This window comes from Nannobrachium achirus (assembly GCF_963921795.1).
Source record: "Nannobrachium achirus genome assembly, chromosome: 4".
In the NCBI taxonomy this organism is placed as follows: domain Eukaryota; kingdom Metazoa; phylum Chordata; class Actinopteri; order Myctophiformes; family Myctophidae; genus Nannobrachium; species Nannobrachium achirus.
This window is the reverse complement of record NC_137813.1, coordinates 23614723-23629876: the sequence shown is the minus strand read 5'-3', so window position 1 is coordinate 23629876 and position 15154 is coordinate 23614723. Positions and strand designations below refer to the sequence as shown.

The following is a 15154-nucleotide window of genomic DNA, read 5'->3' as shown; positions in this document are numbered from 1 at the left end:
TGGAAATCCACAGTGATTTTTCCTGGTGTGGATCCCATTCGGGTTCTATGACCGACGTCATCGTATTCTCCCATACTGGGTCATAAATACGCGTCTCTGTGTGTCAATATGGCCGTGTCAGCAGTTTAGTTTAGCCAATTCAGTTAAATTCGTCCTCGTGTAAAAATACCCTAAAGCTCTGAAATGGAAAAGGCCATAAGGCCACACACACACACACACACACACACACACACACACACACACACACACACACACACACACACACACACACACTCACAAAACGAGAGGATTCAGCTTACGTTAAGAGCTGAAAGAAACCCAGACTACCACTTATCTCCCTCGAACATAAATAAATCAGGATAGAAGACAAAACAAAGGTCAGTCAGGGAGTCAAAATGATTCAGGCAGGGGACTCTTCTTAGAGAGAGAGAGAGAGAGAGAGAGAGAGAGAGTGAGAGAGAGAGAGAGAGCGAGAGCAAGAGAGAGAGTGGGAGGGAGAGAGAGAGAGAGAGAGAGAAAAAGAGAGAGAGAGTGAGTGAGTGAGAGAGAGAGGTGACTTGCAGAGCAGGGCTTCCAGTGACACTGCTCCTAGGGCCATAATCTGACATGCTTAAGTGCTCGCCACTTGGTTTTCCTTTAATGAGCAACGATTGGCGGAAAGCACAGAGGCAACATCTACCTAGTATGTCGACCAGCGAGTCACCGATGTTGGCACCGATGTTGGCAACGTCTTAGGCTTATTTACGAATTCCCTGTGGGAAAAGTCTTGAGCACTGTGTGAAATGGACAGAATGGCTAATGAATAATAGATTCAGAAATGAACACTGCCTGATGCCCAGCTCCGTCACTGTAACATCTCCCTTTAAATGAAGCTGAATAAAATGCAACTTGAGAGAAATCTTCCCCAAAGCTCGCACTACAAATCTCGATTTCATTGATTGCCGGCATTTAGCATTGTACACACTGGTTTAGTTTTAAGGTCTTTGCACAGACAGTGCTGCGTTTTTTCTTTTTTTTTCAGACGAATATCTGCACGGATTTCGGAGCACGTAAATAAAAAAAGAATCAGACTCACGTTATGTCAATCACGTTTGCTCACTGCCGCCCGTTATTTCATCCGTATTAATTATTTTTGGACCACCGTTGTTTTTTTTGTTTTTTTTTCGCAGTTGTCGCCATTGGGTCCCTGCTTTCTCTCTCTGTTCTCTCACTCTCCTTGGCCTGAAAAACGTTTCGGATTTCCAAAAGGCAACGAAAAAACGCACCGAATGTGCAACGACTAAAAATTGCCGGATCCAAGCACTTTTCCTATGGGATCTGGTCGTAAAATGAGAATTAAAGGTGGCTCTAATTCACTTACTATACAGGGAAAAAAGACCCCCCCCCCCCCCCCCCCCCACAAAAAAAAACTTTAAGTAGCATCTGAGGGGTCTAACTAGGGGTTTTTCATGGTTCTGAATCCATTGCAAGCATTTGTTTTGCACGAAAAACATTCCTTGGGCTAAAAATGGACCCCACAAAACTATAGTTTAGTGATGAGTCATCACTTTTCACAGTTTTGTAGAATTCAATTTTCACGCTTTCTGCCGGAAGTGAACACATTAGCTTATTTTTGTTACATATTTCTCCCACTATAGCTTCACGCAGTACATTTATATGGTAAAGTTAGCTATTTGCCGACATTTAGAGCCTCGCCTTGTGTAGTGATTGTCTTCCCTTGGCTGGCATATAGCACACCGTTTGAGTGGGAGAAAAGAAAGGATTCTGCCTGCCAGGCTGCTAGGACTGCTGCTTCCTGTCTAGACACACCCAGGGTGTCAGAGCTGAAACATTTGTCAGTGGGGGTAGCAATTAAGAGATGCGCTCTGACAGATGTATAGCCACCATTAGGGATGGGACAATAAGCGATATTATCGTATATCGTGATAAAAACACTTGCGATAATCGTATCGTGGAGATTTCATTTATCGTGATATCGTCCTCTATCACACACTGGGATCAATTCATCTTTTATTTGCTGAGCTGCATATCCAGTACCATGTAAACCCTCTATAATTGGTAAAAGGTACTTATAATATACAGTATGTACTTCATACAGTCTTTTTTCACTCTCTATCAAATGTCTTTGCCAAAAAATAGCCGCTCTACAAGCTCACAACGCGTTGTGTCGCGCCGCGTTGTGAGCTTGTAGATCTGCTATTTTTTGGCAAATGTTCCGCCCAGGATAATGGATTTTGATTATTTCGATAATATCGTAAATCGCGATTTATTTTGTCACACTAATCGTGATATGACATGTTCATGTCGTCCCATCCCTAGCCACCATTAGCATCAAGCTGCCAATTTCCCAAGGAGTCAGCAGATGGAGGAAAACTCAACTAACAATGGGAATATTAGCAGGTGAATGAAGACATCAACAGACTCTGGGATGTCTTCAAATTCCTTTATGATGGACTACTAGAGAACACAATTGCTATGAACAGTTTATATAGATATGTTTTTATAGTTATCTCATTATGTCTCTCACCTGGCATGCAGTGTCCTTTAAATAATGTGTTGAACATGCATGTGCACCCATCTGTTGGCCAGGATCTTGTTCGCTGGGTGTCTGAGTGGCACTACCAGGAGAGCACAGCCAGGGGTGTCACACCAAATTCTGGGCCCTGGCTGGGTACAAGGATTCACTGCGGGCCACCCACGAATGTTCTTCATAGGGGGAGGGGGTTAAACCCATTTAGACTGGGAACGCATTATTACAAATTATTTTGTGCTTTACTACGAATTCTTTTGTGCTTTAACTATTGAAAAATTGCAGAGATAGATGAAAATTTGTGCAAGTCTTTGAATATTTCATTTTTTTTGAAAAACCTGTTTCCCATCTCAGAATATTTAGTTCCAGGGACCCCCCCAGAAGCAAATTTTGAGTTACAAATGTTCGCTTAAAAATACATATATTCAAAGATTTGCACACAATTTCACGACTTTTCAAAAATAGCAGATCTACAAGCTCGCAGCACTGTGAGTATATCTGCTATTTTTCAATAGCTAAATAATTAAGGCCCCTCCACCTTGGGCCCTAGTAACTCAGTCCAACTTTTCCCCCCCTTGTGACGCCCGAGCACAGCTGTCAGATGCTTCTATCATGTGAAGACTGAACAGTGGCTTCAGTTAACTGCGGAGTCCAAGCCCAATGAAATAACACGACAACAAGCGGATGCAATGACATCCAACCGCATGAGAAATACTTGATAATAAAGTGTGGCGACCCAGGGGGTTTGTCACATTTCACTGTCCAGTGAGAGTTAAACCAATAATAGCAGCAGAGAAACAACACGCACATCGCTCTGTGAATTGAAATACAGTTTTCCGGGAGCTTTAGGGATTTTTGGTGACTAACTATGTTATGACAGCACAGTTAAAACACTTTGACCTTTGACATGAAGCCAACAACCCCAATTATTTCACAGAGGACAGTAAGTAAGTGCTATGACTAAGTACTTGTGCCAGCAGTGTTTTCTACCTACTTAAGAGCTACAGAGGTTAGGTCACAGGGTGTTTGGTTGTCAGGTCATTGAATAGTTCTTGCCTGCCTGGTAATTACTGAAAGGGCTGTGTGGATGTAATGAGTTTTCTGTTCTCTAAAGACAGGCAAACCATGTCCCAGAGGATAGAGGCCCTTCTGTAAAATAAATAATGACATGTCCATTACGTATGTGCTGTATCTAGTAATTACATGCTAATACAATCAATGGGGTCGAAACATAGTGTCACAATGGGTAATGAGGACCAGGCCCTGTATAGAACTCCAGACAACTGTGAGGCACATTTACTATGTTGTATACAGACTCACTAGAGCAGGGGTCTTCAATAGGGGGTCCGGGACCCCTAGGGGGTCCTCAGAGTTACTACAGGGGGTCCTCCAAATCTTTGTGTGATAGAAAGGAAAAAAAAAAAAAATCTCCTTTTTAGACAGATTCTTAACCATATTCTGAGAACTTTATCCAAAAATAGCAGATCTACAAACTCGAGCTTGTAGATCGGCTGTTTTCGGCAAAGAGGTTTGGTGTAGAGGGGAGAAGTATTGACAGCTCAAGTGGTTAAATATCTGAAAACACAAATTAACGTGAATACACTAATGATTGTGCTGTCAAACAATGAAACAATATGGAATCTAGGTTGTGGGGGTCCCTGCTTCATCTCTATCTCAACTAAGGGGTCCTTGGCCTGAAAACGTTGAAGACCCCTGCACCAGAGGTTTAACTTTAATCAAAATTCTACGTTTTTGGTCTCTTATTACATGTCACTCCTCTGGACAGATAGGCAAAATGCTGGGTTCGGCACAGACTGCAGTCTTACAAAATCGTAAGATTGCAGTGATTTATGCTTATAGCGCCACCATGAGGCTGATTTGAAGATGGAAAAAAATGCATTTCTTCCTTGGCCAATTGGGAATGTTGCATGCTGTGTTCATGAATTTAGGCATTTTGTTCAAAACGGAGCACTCCTGCAAACTTTGGAAGCCAATCGTAGCCAATCAGAAAGGAATATGAGAACCAGTAAGACTCCCTAATCGGGAGATAAGCGACTGCCAGGTCGCATACACAAACTTCAGAAGGCAATGGTAGCCAATCAGGAGGGAATATGGGAAATGATGGACGGACAGACGGACAGACAGACAGACAGACAGACAGACAGACAGACAGACAGACAGACAGACAGACAGACAGACAGACAGAAAGGGTGCAAAACATAGTCTTCGCCATGCCTGTCAGAGACAATAAGACATTATGGTTCATACTAGTTCAAACACTGTTAACAGCAGTTGCATTTGTTCCATGTGTACACACTCTGAGAGAACTCAAAGTGGGGAGGGTCTTTGAAATGAAAAAGGCTCAGAGTCACAGGTCTAAGTAGCAAGGTGTTTTGTTCAATGTACACATGTACTGTATGAAGTAACAGAGCAGGGTTGATTTTGACAGCAAATACTGATTATCAAATAATACTGAAGTCATATTCAAGGAACATTGTTTAACTTGTTCAGCATTAGGCAGTATGATTGTATAAGGTATACTTGTTTATACAGTACATTTTCTTTATTGTGATGGTACTCTTCCTATGAATGTGTCTTACTGTCTGTCCAGACTCTAGTGTACTTAGTTTTGTACTTACTGTATGCTCTTTGCCCCCTATGGGGCATAAGGCATTGATAATGTTCCTATCACAGACTTTGACAGCCAGTTGTGCCGTGACCCACGAGAGACACATCTCCAGGAGCTACAGTTCTGCGCCAGGTGATCTTAGGTCAGGCCTTGTTTCCTTTTCCCTCAGATGGTGTCCATCTGAGGGCCACTATGGGAATCCACTTTGGGGGCATTTGGAGCACGATTCTACAGTGTAGTGAATGGATACATAAATGAAATTGCTTTACATGAGGTCATAGTGAACTTGACCTTTGACCGCCTAGTCCCAAGTGGAGATTTCAAGATGTTCCTGAGATGTCATGTTCACGAGGTTGGGACGTCTGTACGAATGGACAGACAGACAGACAGACAGACAGACAGACAGACAGACAGACAGACAGACAGACAGACAGACAGACAGACGTGAGACAGACAGACTGATAACCTGAAAACATAATGCCTCTGGGGAAAGCTGTCCACTGGTGGAGGCATAAAAATGGTCCAGCACTATTTATGGTCAGAAAGTCACAATGCACAATGTGCGTGTTTTGGTGTCAAGCCTTCACCAGTGTTGTATCAACGCTGATGAAGGCTTGACACCAAAACGCGTACATTGTGTCTATTACTGTGGACAACAGTGGGACATTTTTGCCTACGTCTGGCTTTGTGTGTACAGTATGTCCCTACATCCGTACAGTACGAGACTGTACGAGACTAACGTCACACGAGACTAACGTCATAGAAAGTGTGCAGAAACCGACACATCTCCACAGCTGATGTCACGGACAGAACGGCCCATATTAACTAGAAAGGTGTAATTTTGGGAAATTGTAAGTGTGGTTGCACTGAAGAGAGACGCGAGGAATCAGCTGGGAAATGAATTCCATCCCACATGAAGAAGGAATTCATGAAGAAATCATTATTCTGCATGTGGGAAGCCATTTGCACACTTGTAATTCATGGGTTTATACTAGAACGTTCTGTTCTTGATTAATTCTGACTTGACATTTATATTACATAGGGTGATCTCTCTTCTGTCTAATTGGACATTGTATTGTCAAATCAGAAAAGGGACGGGAAAATTGACTTTTGGGGTTACAGAGAAGGTACAAAAACATCCATTGAACTCAATGAATAAAAAAGGTTAACAAACACAGGTTTACTTTAGTTGGCATAAAGGTTCTCGGACCAATAGTGTGTTGCCTATACTATAATAGCTACCACATTAATTACTTTTCCTATTGCTTTGCCTTGACCTGGCCTGGGTAATGGGGTGAGGCTAGGGATGGGACTATTCACTTACTTACCGATTCGATCGGTTTTACGGTTTTTGAGATTTACTTCCCCCCAAGTTACTACAACATTTTAAAACAATTATAAACAATATACTCGTACTCGTACTCGTCCTCGTACTCGTCTTCTTCCGCTTTTCCGGTCAGGGTCCGGGTCGCGGGGGCAGTATCCTCAGCAGGGAAGCCCAGACAGTCCTCTCCCCAGCCACTTCCACCAGCTCCTCCGGGGGGATCCCGAGGCGTTCCCAGGCCAGCTGAGAGATATAATCTCTCCAGCGTGTTCTGGGTCGACCCCGAGGTCTCCTCCCGGTTGGACGTGCCCGAAACACTTCCCCAGGGAAGCGTCCGGGAGGCATCCTAACCAGATGCCCGACCCACCTCAACTGGCTCCTCTCGACGTGTAGGAGCAGCGGCTCTACTCCGAGTCCCTCCCGGATGTCTGAGTTCCTCACCCTATCTCTAAGGCTTAGCCCAGACACCCTGCGGAGGAAACTCATTTCGGCCGCTTGTACTCGCGACCTCATTCTTTCGGTCATTACCCAAAGCTCATGACCATAGGTGAGGATTGGGACGTAGACTGACCGGTAAATCGAGAGCTTTGCCTTGCGGCTCAGCTCTCTTTTCACCACAACGGACCGGTGCAGCGTCCGCATTACTGCGGACGCTGCCCCGATCCGCCTGTCAATCTCCCGCTCCCTCCTTCCATCACTCGTGAACAAGATCCCGAGGTACTTGAACTCCTCCACTTGAAGCAGGGCCACCTCCCCGACCTGGAGTGGGCACTCCACCCTTTTCCGGCTGAGAACCATAGCCTCGGACTTGGAGGTGCTGATCCTCATCCCGGCCGCTTCACACTCGGCGGCGAACCGCCCCAGGGAGAGCTGGAGGTCGTTGCTCGAAGCAGCAAAGAGGATCACATCATCCGCAAAAAGCAGGGATGAGATCCTCCCGCCACCGAACTCGACACCCTCCGCCCCCCGGCTGCGCCTAGAAATTCTGTCCATAAAAATTATGAACAGAACCGGTGACAAAGGGCAGCCTTGGCGGAGTCCAACTCCCACCGGAAACAGGTCCGACTTACTGCCGGCTACACGGACCAGACTCACACTCCTTCGGTACAGGGATTGAATGGCCCTTAGCAACGCGCCATCAACCCCATACTCCTGGAGCACCCCCCACAGGATACCTCGGGGGACACGGTCGTAAGCCTTTTCCAAATCCACAAAACACATGTGGACTGGTTGGGCAAACTCCCATGCCCCCTCTAGCACCCCAGAGAGGGTAAAGAGATGGTCCATGGTTCCACGGCCAGGACGAAAACCACATTGCTCCTCCTCGATCCGAGGTTCAACTATCGACCGGACCCTCCTCTCCAGTACCTTCGCGAAGACCTTACCGGGGAGGCTGAGGAGTGTGATCCCCCTGTAGTTGGAACACACCCTCTGGTCCCCCTTCTTAAAGATGGGTACCACCACCCCGGTTTGCCACTCCAAAGGCACTGCCCCCGATGTCCACGCAATGTTGCAGAGACGTGTCAACCAAGACAGCCCTACAACATCCAGAGCCTTGAGATACCCAGGGCGGATCTCATCCACCCCCGGGGCTCCGCCTCCGCGGAGCTGCTTCAGCACCTCTGAAACTTCCACCCCGGAGATTGGACAACCCAGCCCCAAGCCCCTCGGCTCTGTTTCCTCCACAGAATGCGTGCTGGTGGGATTGAGGAGCTCCTCAAAGTATTCCTTCCACCGCCCGACTATCTCCTCAGTTGAGGTCAGCAGCTCCCCGCCCCCACTGTACACAGTGTGGGCAAGTTGCCGCCTCCCCCCCCTGAGGCGCCGGATGGTACTCCAGAACCTTTTCGGAGCCGTTCGATAGTCTTCCTCCATGGCCTCACCGAACTCCTCCCACGCCCGAGTTTTTGCTTTTGCGACTGCCGCGGCTGCACACCGCTTGGCCCGTCGGTACCAATCAGCTGAATCTAGAGACCCACACGACAGCCACGCCCTGTAGGCCTCCTTTTTCAGCCTGACAGCATCCCTTACCGCTGGTGTCCACCAGCGGGTTCGGGGATTGCCGCCACGACTGGCACCGGCAACCTTGCGGCCACAGCTCGCGACAGCCGCCTCAGCAATAGCGGAGCGGAACACGGCCCACTCGGCCTCAATGTCCCCCTCCACCCCCTGGACGCGGTCGAAGCTCTGCCGGAGGTGTGAGTTGAAGACCGTCCGGACAGGTTCTTCCACCAGGCGTTCCCAGCAGACCCTCACTACTCGTTTGGGTCTGCCAGGTCTGCGCGGCGTCCTCCCCTGCCATCTGATCCAGCTCACCACCAGGTGGTGATCAGTTGACAGCTCTGCTCCTCTCTTCACCCGAGTGTCCAGAACATACGGCCGTAGGTCAGATGATACGACTACAAAGTCGATCATTGACTTCCGGCCTCGGCTGTCCTGGTGCCACGTGCACAAGTGGACAGCCTTATGTTTGAACAAGGTGTTAGTTATGGACAAACTGCGACTAGCACAGAAGTCCAATAACTGAACACCACTCGGGTTCAGATCGGGCAGGCCGTTCCTCCCAATCACGCCCCTCCAGGTCACGCTGTCGTTGCCCACGTGAGCGTTGAAATCCCCCAGTAGGACAATGGAGTCCCCAGTCGGGGCACTATCAAGTACCCGTCCCAAGGACTCCAAAAAGGGTGGGTACTCTGTACTGCCGTTTGGCGCATACGCGCAAACAACAGTCAGGACCCGTTCCCCAACCCGAAGGCGCAGGGAAGCAACCCTTTCGTCCACTGGGGTAAACCCCAACGTACAGGCAGAGAGCCTAGGGGCTATAAGAAAGCCCACCCCAGCCCTCCGCCTCTCACCCGGAGCAACTCCAGCAAAGGAGAGGGTCCAACCACTCTCAAGGACTTGGGTTCCGGAGCCGGAGCTATGTGTCGAGGTGAGGCCGACTATATCTAGCCGGAAACGCTCAACCTCTTCCACCAGCTCCAGCTCCTTCCCCGCCAGAGAGGTGACATTCCACGTTCCTAAAGCCAGTTTCCGTAACTGGGGATCGGACCGCCAAGGCCCCCGCCTTGGTCCACCCGATCCGTTTAACACCGGACCCCTCTGGCTCCTCCTGCGGGTGGTGGGTCCACTGGGGGATGTGCCCATGTAGTCGGTTCGGGCTGGGCCCGGCCGGACCCCATGGGCTAAGGCCCGGCCACCAGGCGCTCGCCCACGGGCCCCAACCCCGGGCCTGGCTCCAGGGCGGAGCCCCGGTAACCCTCCGGTTAACAATATAAACCATGCAAAGTTGAATCATTCACTTAATGAGGCCAGATACCGTACTATAATGAACTTTAAAATCAATTTTAAATATTGTGGCATTAAAAATCCCAATATTTGTTTCACTCTATTACTCTATTATTTAGTCCCCCCAGGAATCCGCAGAGAAAAAGTTTTTATTCCGCGGAGAACAATCCTGATTCTGCGGAATTCTGTGGAGAACAATTCTTGATTCCGCGGACATTAAAAAAACAACCTAAAATTACCAGTTATCAAGCTAAAATTATATAGTTCTAATAATCAAGTAAAACCCTTCATGAAATAGCTACAATTAATTGTAATTAGTGGTTAGAATAATCGAATAATCATTTTTGAGAATAAAAATCTAATAAATCTATTATTATTTTAATTGTTATTGTTTTTTGCGACCGTAGGTCGCACTTACTACAGAAAGCTCCACCAGGTGTCCGTGCGTCAGTCAGTCAGTCCGTCACACGTCACACGTCACACTTTTGCCCTGCTCATATCTCCGCAACCGTTGCCCCGATCCATGCCAGATTTTGCACACACACTCCTTGCCTGCCAAACTACAACCTCCAAGGACCCCCGGAGCTCCAGGGACCCCCAGGTCCCTGGGGGACCCCCAGATGTAAAAAATGACCAAATGTGCAAAAATGACCAAATGACCACCCCAACGGGGCTGCTCACGGGGAATTCCCGGGGACCACCGACTCCTTGTGCTCCAGAACGGATGCAAAAGTGGTGGCGCCCCCAGTGGAGGACCCCCTGCCACTGCAGCGCACATAAAATGCCCTAACTTGGCCTAGGAGCCACCGGGAGAGCCGGGGCCGGTACCTATTCGTCCGCCTCGGCGGCGCGGAGACCCCACCCCTCATTTCTCACATGGCCCTCTTCTAGCGCCACCATGAGGCCGATTCTTGCAAAACACATTTTTGGACACTGCTCCTCCAATTTTTGCCCTAAAATCACTCAACTCGGTACACAGTATGTCTACACTCATGTCATCAACATGGATCCGTCCACATTTTTTGGGGACACTGCTCCCTACTCTTTGTGTATACATGTGACCTACGGTCGCTTATCTCCCGATTAGGGAGTCTTACTGGTAATAATTACTTTCTGTTGCAAAGACTATATTGTCATGCAAACCCTGCCCATAGTAACTACATTTTAGAGGATAGCCTACCTACTACCTAGTATGGGTGTAATATGTATTTATTCTCTTCTGCATTAGCATTATTATTGCCAGGACCATAGAGGCATAGAGAGGAACTATAGTTCAGGACTCAGTTTCTCTCAGGAACGAATGTGGGACCGGACCAATACAGCGTCAGTGCAGCGTATTTGGAATTGACACCAGGCCTCCAGGGAAACCCAGCCCACCGAAGCTTTTGATTGGCTGAAGCGGAGCTAGGGAGCGCTCAATTGTAGTCGCTTGGACAGGGCGTTTATCGTGGGCTTGCCCAGGCCTTACGGCCTGGGCATAAATATAACGATTGCATTCACCACGGCTTCGTAACTCTCTTCGCGGCCACTCGCGCCTGCGGCGCTCGGGGGCGAAGAGCAGGACCAAGGTCCGCTGGCCTGCGCGCCGCTTGCAGTGTCGTGGACAATCGAGCGGCTCCGTCTGGAGGCCTGGTGTCAATTCCAAATACGCGTCAGTGCAACAAGCAGGAGGGAAGCTAAGCTATTCCCCCCAGGCTCTGTATGAGGTGGCCACTTGCAAGACCAAGTACACATCGTTTTATTGCGACCATAGGTCGCATTTACTACCAAAACCTCCACCGGCTGTCTGTGAGTGAGTCAGTCAGTCCGTCACACTTTTGCCCTGCTCATATCTCCACAACCGTTGCCCCCATCCATGCCAAATTTTGCACACACACTCCTTGACTGCCAAACTACAACCTCCAAGGACCCCCGGAGCCCCAGGGACCCCCAGGTCCCTGGGGGACCCCCAGATGTAAAAAATGACCAAATGTGCTCACACGTCACACGTCACACTTTTTCCCTGCTTATATCTCCGCACCCGTTGACCCCATCCATGCCAGATTTTACACACACACACTCCTTGCCTGCCAAACTACAACCTCCAAGGACCCCCGGAGCCCCAGGGGGTCCCTGGGGGACCCCAAGATGTAAAAAATGACCAAATGTGCAAAAATGACCAAATGACCACCCCAACGGGGCTGCTCACGGGGAATTCCCGGGGACCACCGACTCCTGGTGCTCCAGAACGGATGCAAAAGTGGTGGCGCCCCCAGTGGAGGACCCCCTGCCACTGCAGCGCACATAAAATGCCGTAACTCGGGCTAGGAGCGTCCGGGAGAGCCGGGGCCGGTACCTATTCGTCCGCCAAGGCAACGCGGAGACCCCACCCCTCATTTCTCACATGGCCCTATTCTAGCGCCACCTTCAGGCCGATTTTTAAAACACATTTTTGGACACTGCTCCTACAGTTTTTGCCCTAAAATCACGAATATCACTACACAGCATGTCTACACTCATGTCATCAACATGGATCAGGAAGATTTTGGAAAGAGATAAGCCACCTACGGTCGCTTATCTCCCGATTAGGGAGTCTTACTGGTAATAGTAGTAATGACTACTCCCGCCGCTCTGCTGCCACTCGCGACTGTTATTCCGCGGCCGTCAGAAAAGTCCGCGAATGGCCGAGAAATCCGCGGGTGGTCGAGAGTTCTGCGATAAATTCTGCGATCACGGAATCGCGGATTCCTGGGGGGACTAATTATTATTGTCACTGGAAAACTCCTGCATGGCCTAATGCGTAAATCCACCCAGCCTCATGGTAACCATGAACAATGTGAACAACCATCCAGGCCAGGCCACGCTTATGGGAGAGAGAAAAGTTAGAAAGTGGTCGCAGTATCATGCTGTCATACTCCATTAGCACACATTCTGGGCTCTATACTGGGACTAGGTGGATTGGTGTGAGGCGTGAAGCCAGCGGGTAGATTGACAATTTCTAGAACAGGGTTCCCCAATTAGTTTTCCTCATGGGCCGAATTATGTCTAGGGTACCAAGCCGCGGGCCACAGCATTGAATTATGTCTTGGGTACCAAGTGTAACCTCTAACTTTCACTACTCCTCCAAAAAAACTTTTAGGAAAAGAAATTGACTGGGGTTGGTGGGGGTCGGACAGAATTAACTAATCAAAAAGAAGTAAGAGCGGTTAGCACCACTCAATAGAATGTTGATGAATCCATCACAAGGCTAAGTTGGCATGGCGATGACAACTGCAGTAGTGACATCATAGATGACATCACAATATAATATAAACAGGAACCGGTTGACCGAACAGTGGCATTTGACATTTCAGCGTGTGGGCTAATCTTAATAGTCTGGTAAGTTGTGTTAGAAATACACACCAAACGGATTCTGGGTTTAAACGCAAACCTGTTTAGAACTGCAGCGATCAAAGCCACACCAGGAGAGATCAGAAAACAGATGGACGAGGAGGGGGAAGGACAGGCCAGGAGGCCGATTCTTTCCAAGACGATGGGTTTAGGACTAGGACTAATACTAGGAATGGTATTGTTACTGGGAGTGGGAATGGCCATGCCTGGTCCCAGCCCTCCCAGGACACCACAAGAGTACCTTGATGACCTTCCAGGATGCTCTGCTATTATCCAGGGAGTGGGAGACAAGGTGGGCAAGAAAGATGAGATTGCTCAAATATTCCTGCGCAAAATGAGATTGCGCAGGAAGAGACTATCCGAGGAGTTTTACCTTACCACGACAAAGGACTGTAATGCTTACATCGACACTCATACTCCATTAGCACACATTCTGGGCTCTATACTGGGACTAGGTGGATTGGTGTGAGGCGTGAAGCCAGCGGGTAGATTGACAATTTCTAGAACAGGGTTCCCCAATTAGTTTTCCTCATGGGCCGAATTATGTCTAGGGTACCAAGCCGCGGGCCACAGCATTGAATTATGTCTTGGGTACCAAGTGTAACCTCTAACTTTCACTACTCCTCCAAAAAAACTTTTAGGAAAAGAAATTGACTGGGGTTGGTGGGGGTCGGACAGAATTAACTAATCAAAAAGAAGTAAGAGCGGTTAGCACCACTCAATAGAATGTTGATGAATCCATCACAAGGCTAAGTTGGCATGGCGATGACAACTGCAGTAGTGACATCATAGATGACATCACAATATAATATAAACAGGAACCGGTTGACCGAACAGTGGCATTTGACATTTCAGCGTGTGGGCTAATCTTAATAGTCTGGTAAGTTGTGTTAGAAATACACACCAAACGGATTCTGGGTTTAAACGCAAACCTGTTTAGAACTGCAGCGATCAAAGCCACACCAGGAGAGATCAGAAAACAGATGGACGAGGAGGGGGAAGGACAGGCCAGGAGGCCGATTCTTTCCAAGACGATGGGTTTAGGACTAGGACTAATACTAGGAATGGTATTGTTACTGGGAGTGGGAATGGCCATGCCTGGTCCCAGCCCTCCCAGGACACCACAAGAGTACCTTGATGACCTTCCAGGATGCTCTGCTATTATCCAGGGAGTGGGAGACAAGGTGGGCAAGAAAGATGAGATTGCTCAAATATTCCTGCGCAAAATGAGATTGCGCAGGAAGAGACTATCCGAGGAGTTTTACCTTACCACGACAAAGGACTGTAATGCTTACATCGACACTCATACTCCATTAGCACACATTCTGGGCTCTATACTGGGACTAGGTGGATTGGTGTGAGGCGTGAAGCCAGCGGGTAGATTGACAATTTCTAGAACAGGGTTCCCCAATTAGTTTTCCTCATGGGCCGAATTATGTCTAGGGTACCAAGCCGCGGGCCACAGCATTGAATTATGTCTTGGGTACCAAGTGTAACCTTTAACTTTCACTACTCCTCCAAAAAAACTTTTAGGAAAAGAAATTGACTGGGGTTGGTGGGGGTCGGACAGAATTAACTAATCAAAAAGAAGTAAGAGCGGTTAGCACCACTCAATAGAATGTTGATGAATCCATCACAAGGCTAAGTTGGCATGGCGATGACAACTGCAGTAGTGACATCATAGATGACATCACAATATAATATAAACAGGAACCGGTTGACCGAACAGTGGCATTTGACATTTCAGCGTGTGGGCTAATCTTAATAGTCTGGTAAGTTGTGTTAGAAATACACACCAAACGGATTCTGGGTTTAAACGCAAACCTGTTTAGAACTGCAGCGATCAAAGCCACACCAGGAGAGATCAGAAAACAGATGGACGAGGAGGGGGAAGGACAGGCCAGGAGGCCGATTCTTTCCAAGACGATGGGTTTAGGACTAGGACTAATACTAGGAATGGTATTGTTACTGGGAGTGGGAATGGCCATGCCTGGTCCCAGCCCTCCCAGGACAC

At 48.2% G+C, this 15154-nt stretch overlaps 1 protein-coding gene across 1 annotated transcript in view; it reads right to left on the bottom strand.

The window, feature by feature from the left end:
• Positions 1-15154, bottom strand: part of usp43b (ubiquitin specific peptidase 43b) — a 129461-nt gene that overhangs the window by 70588 nt on the left and 43719 nt on the right. The gene's annotated exons all lie outside the window — the stretch shown is intronic.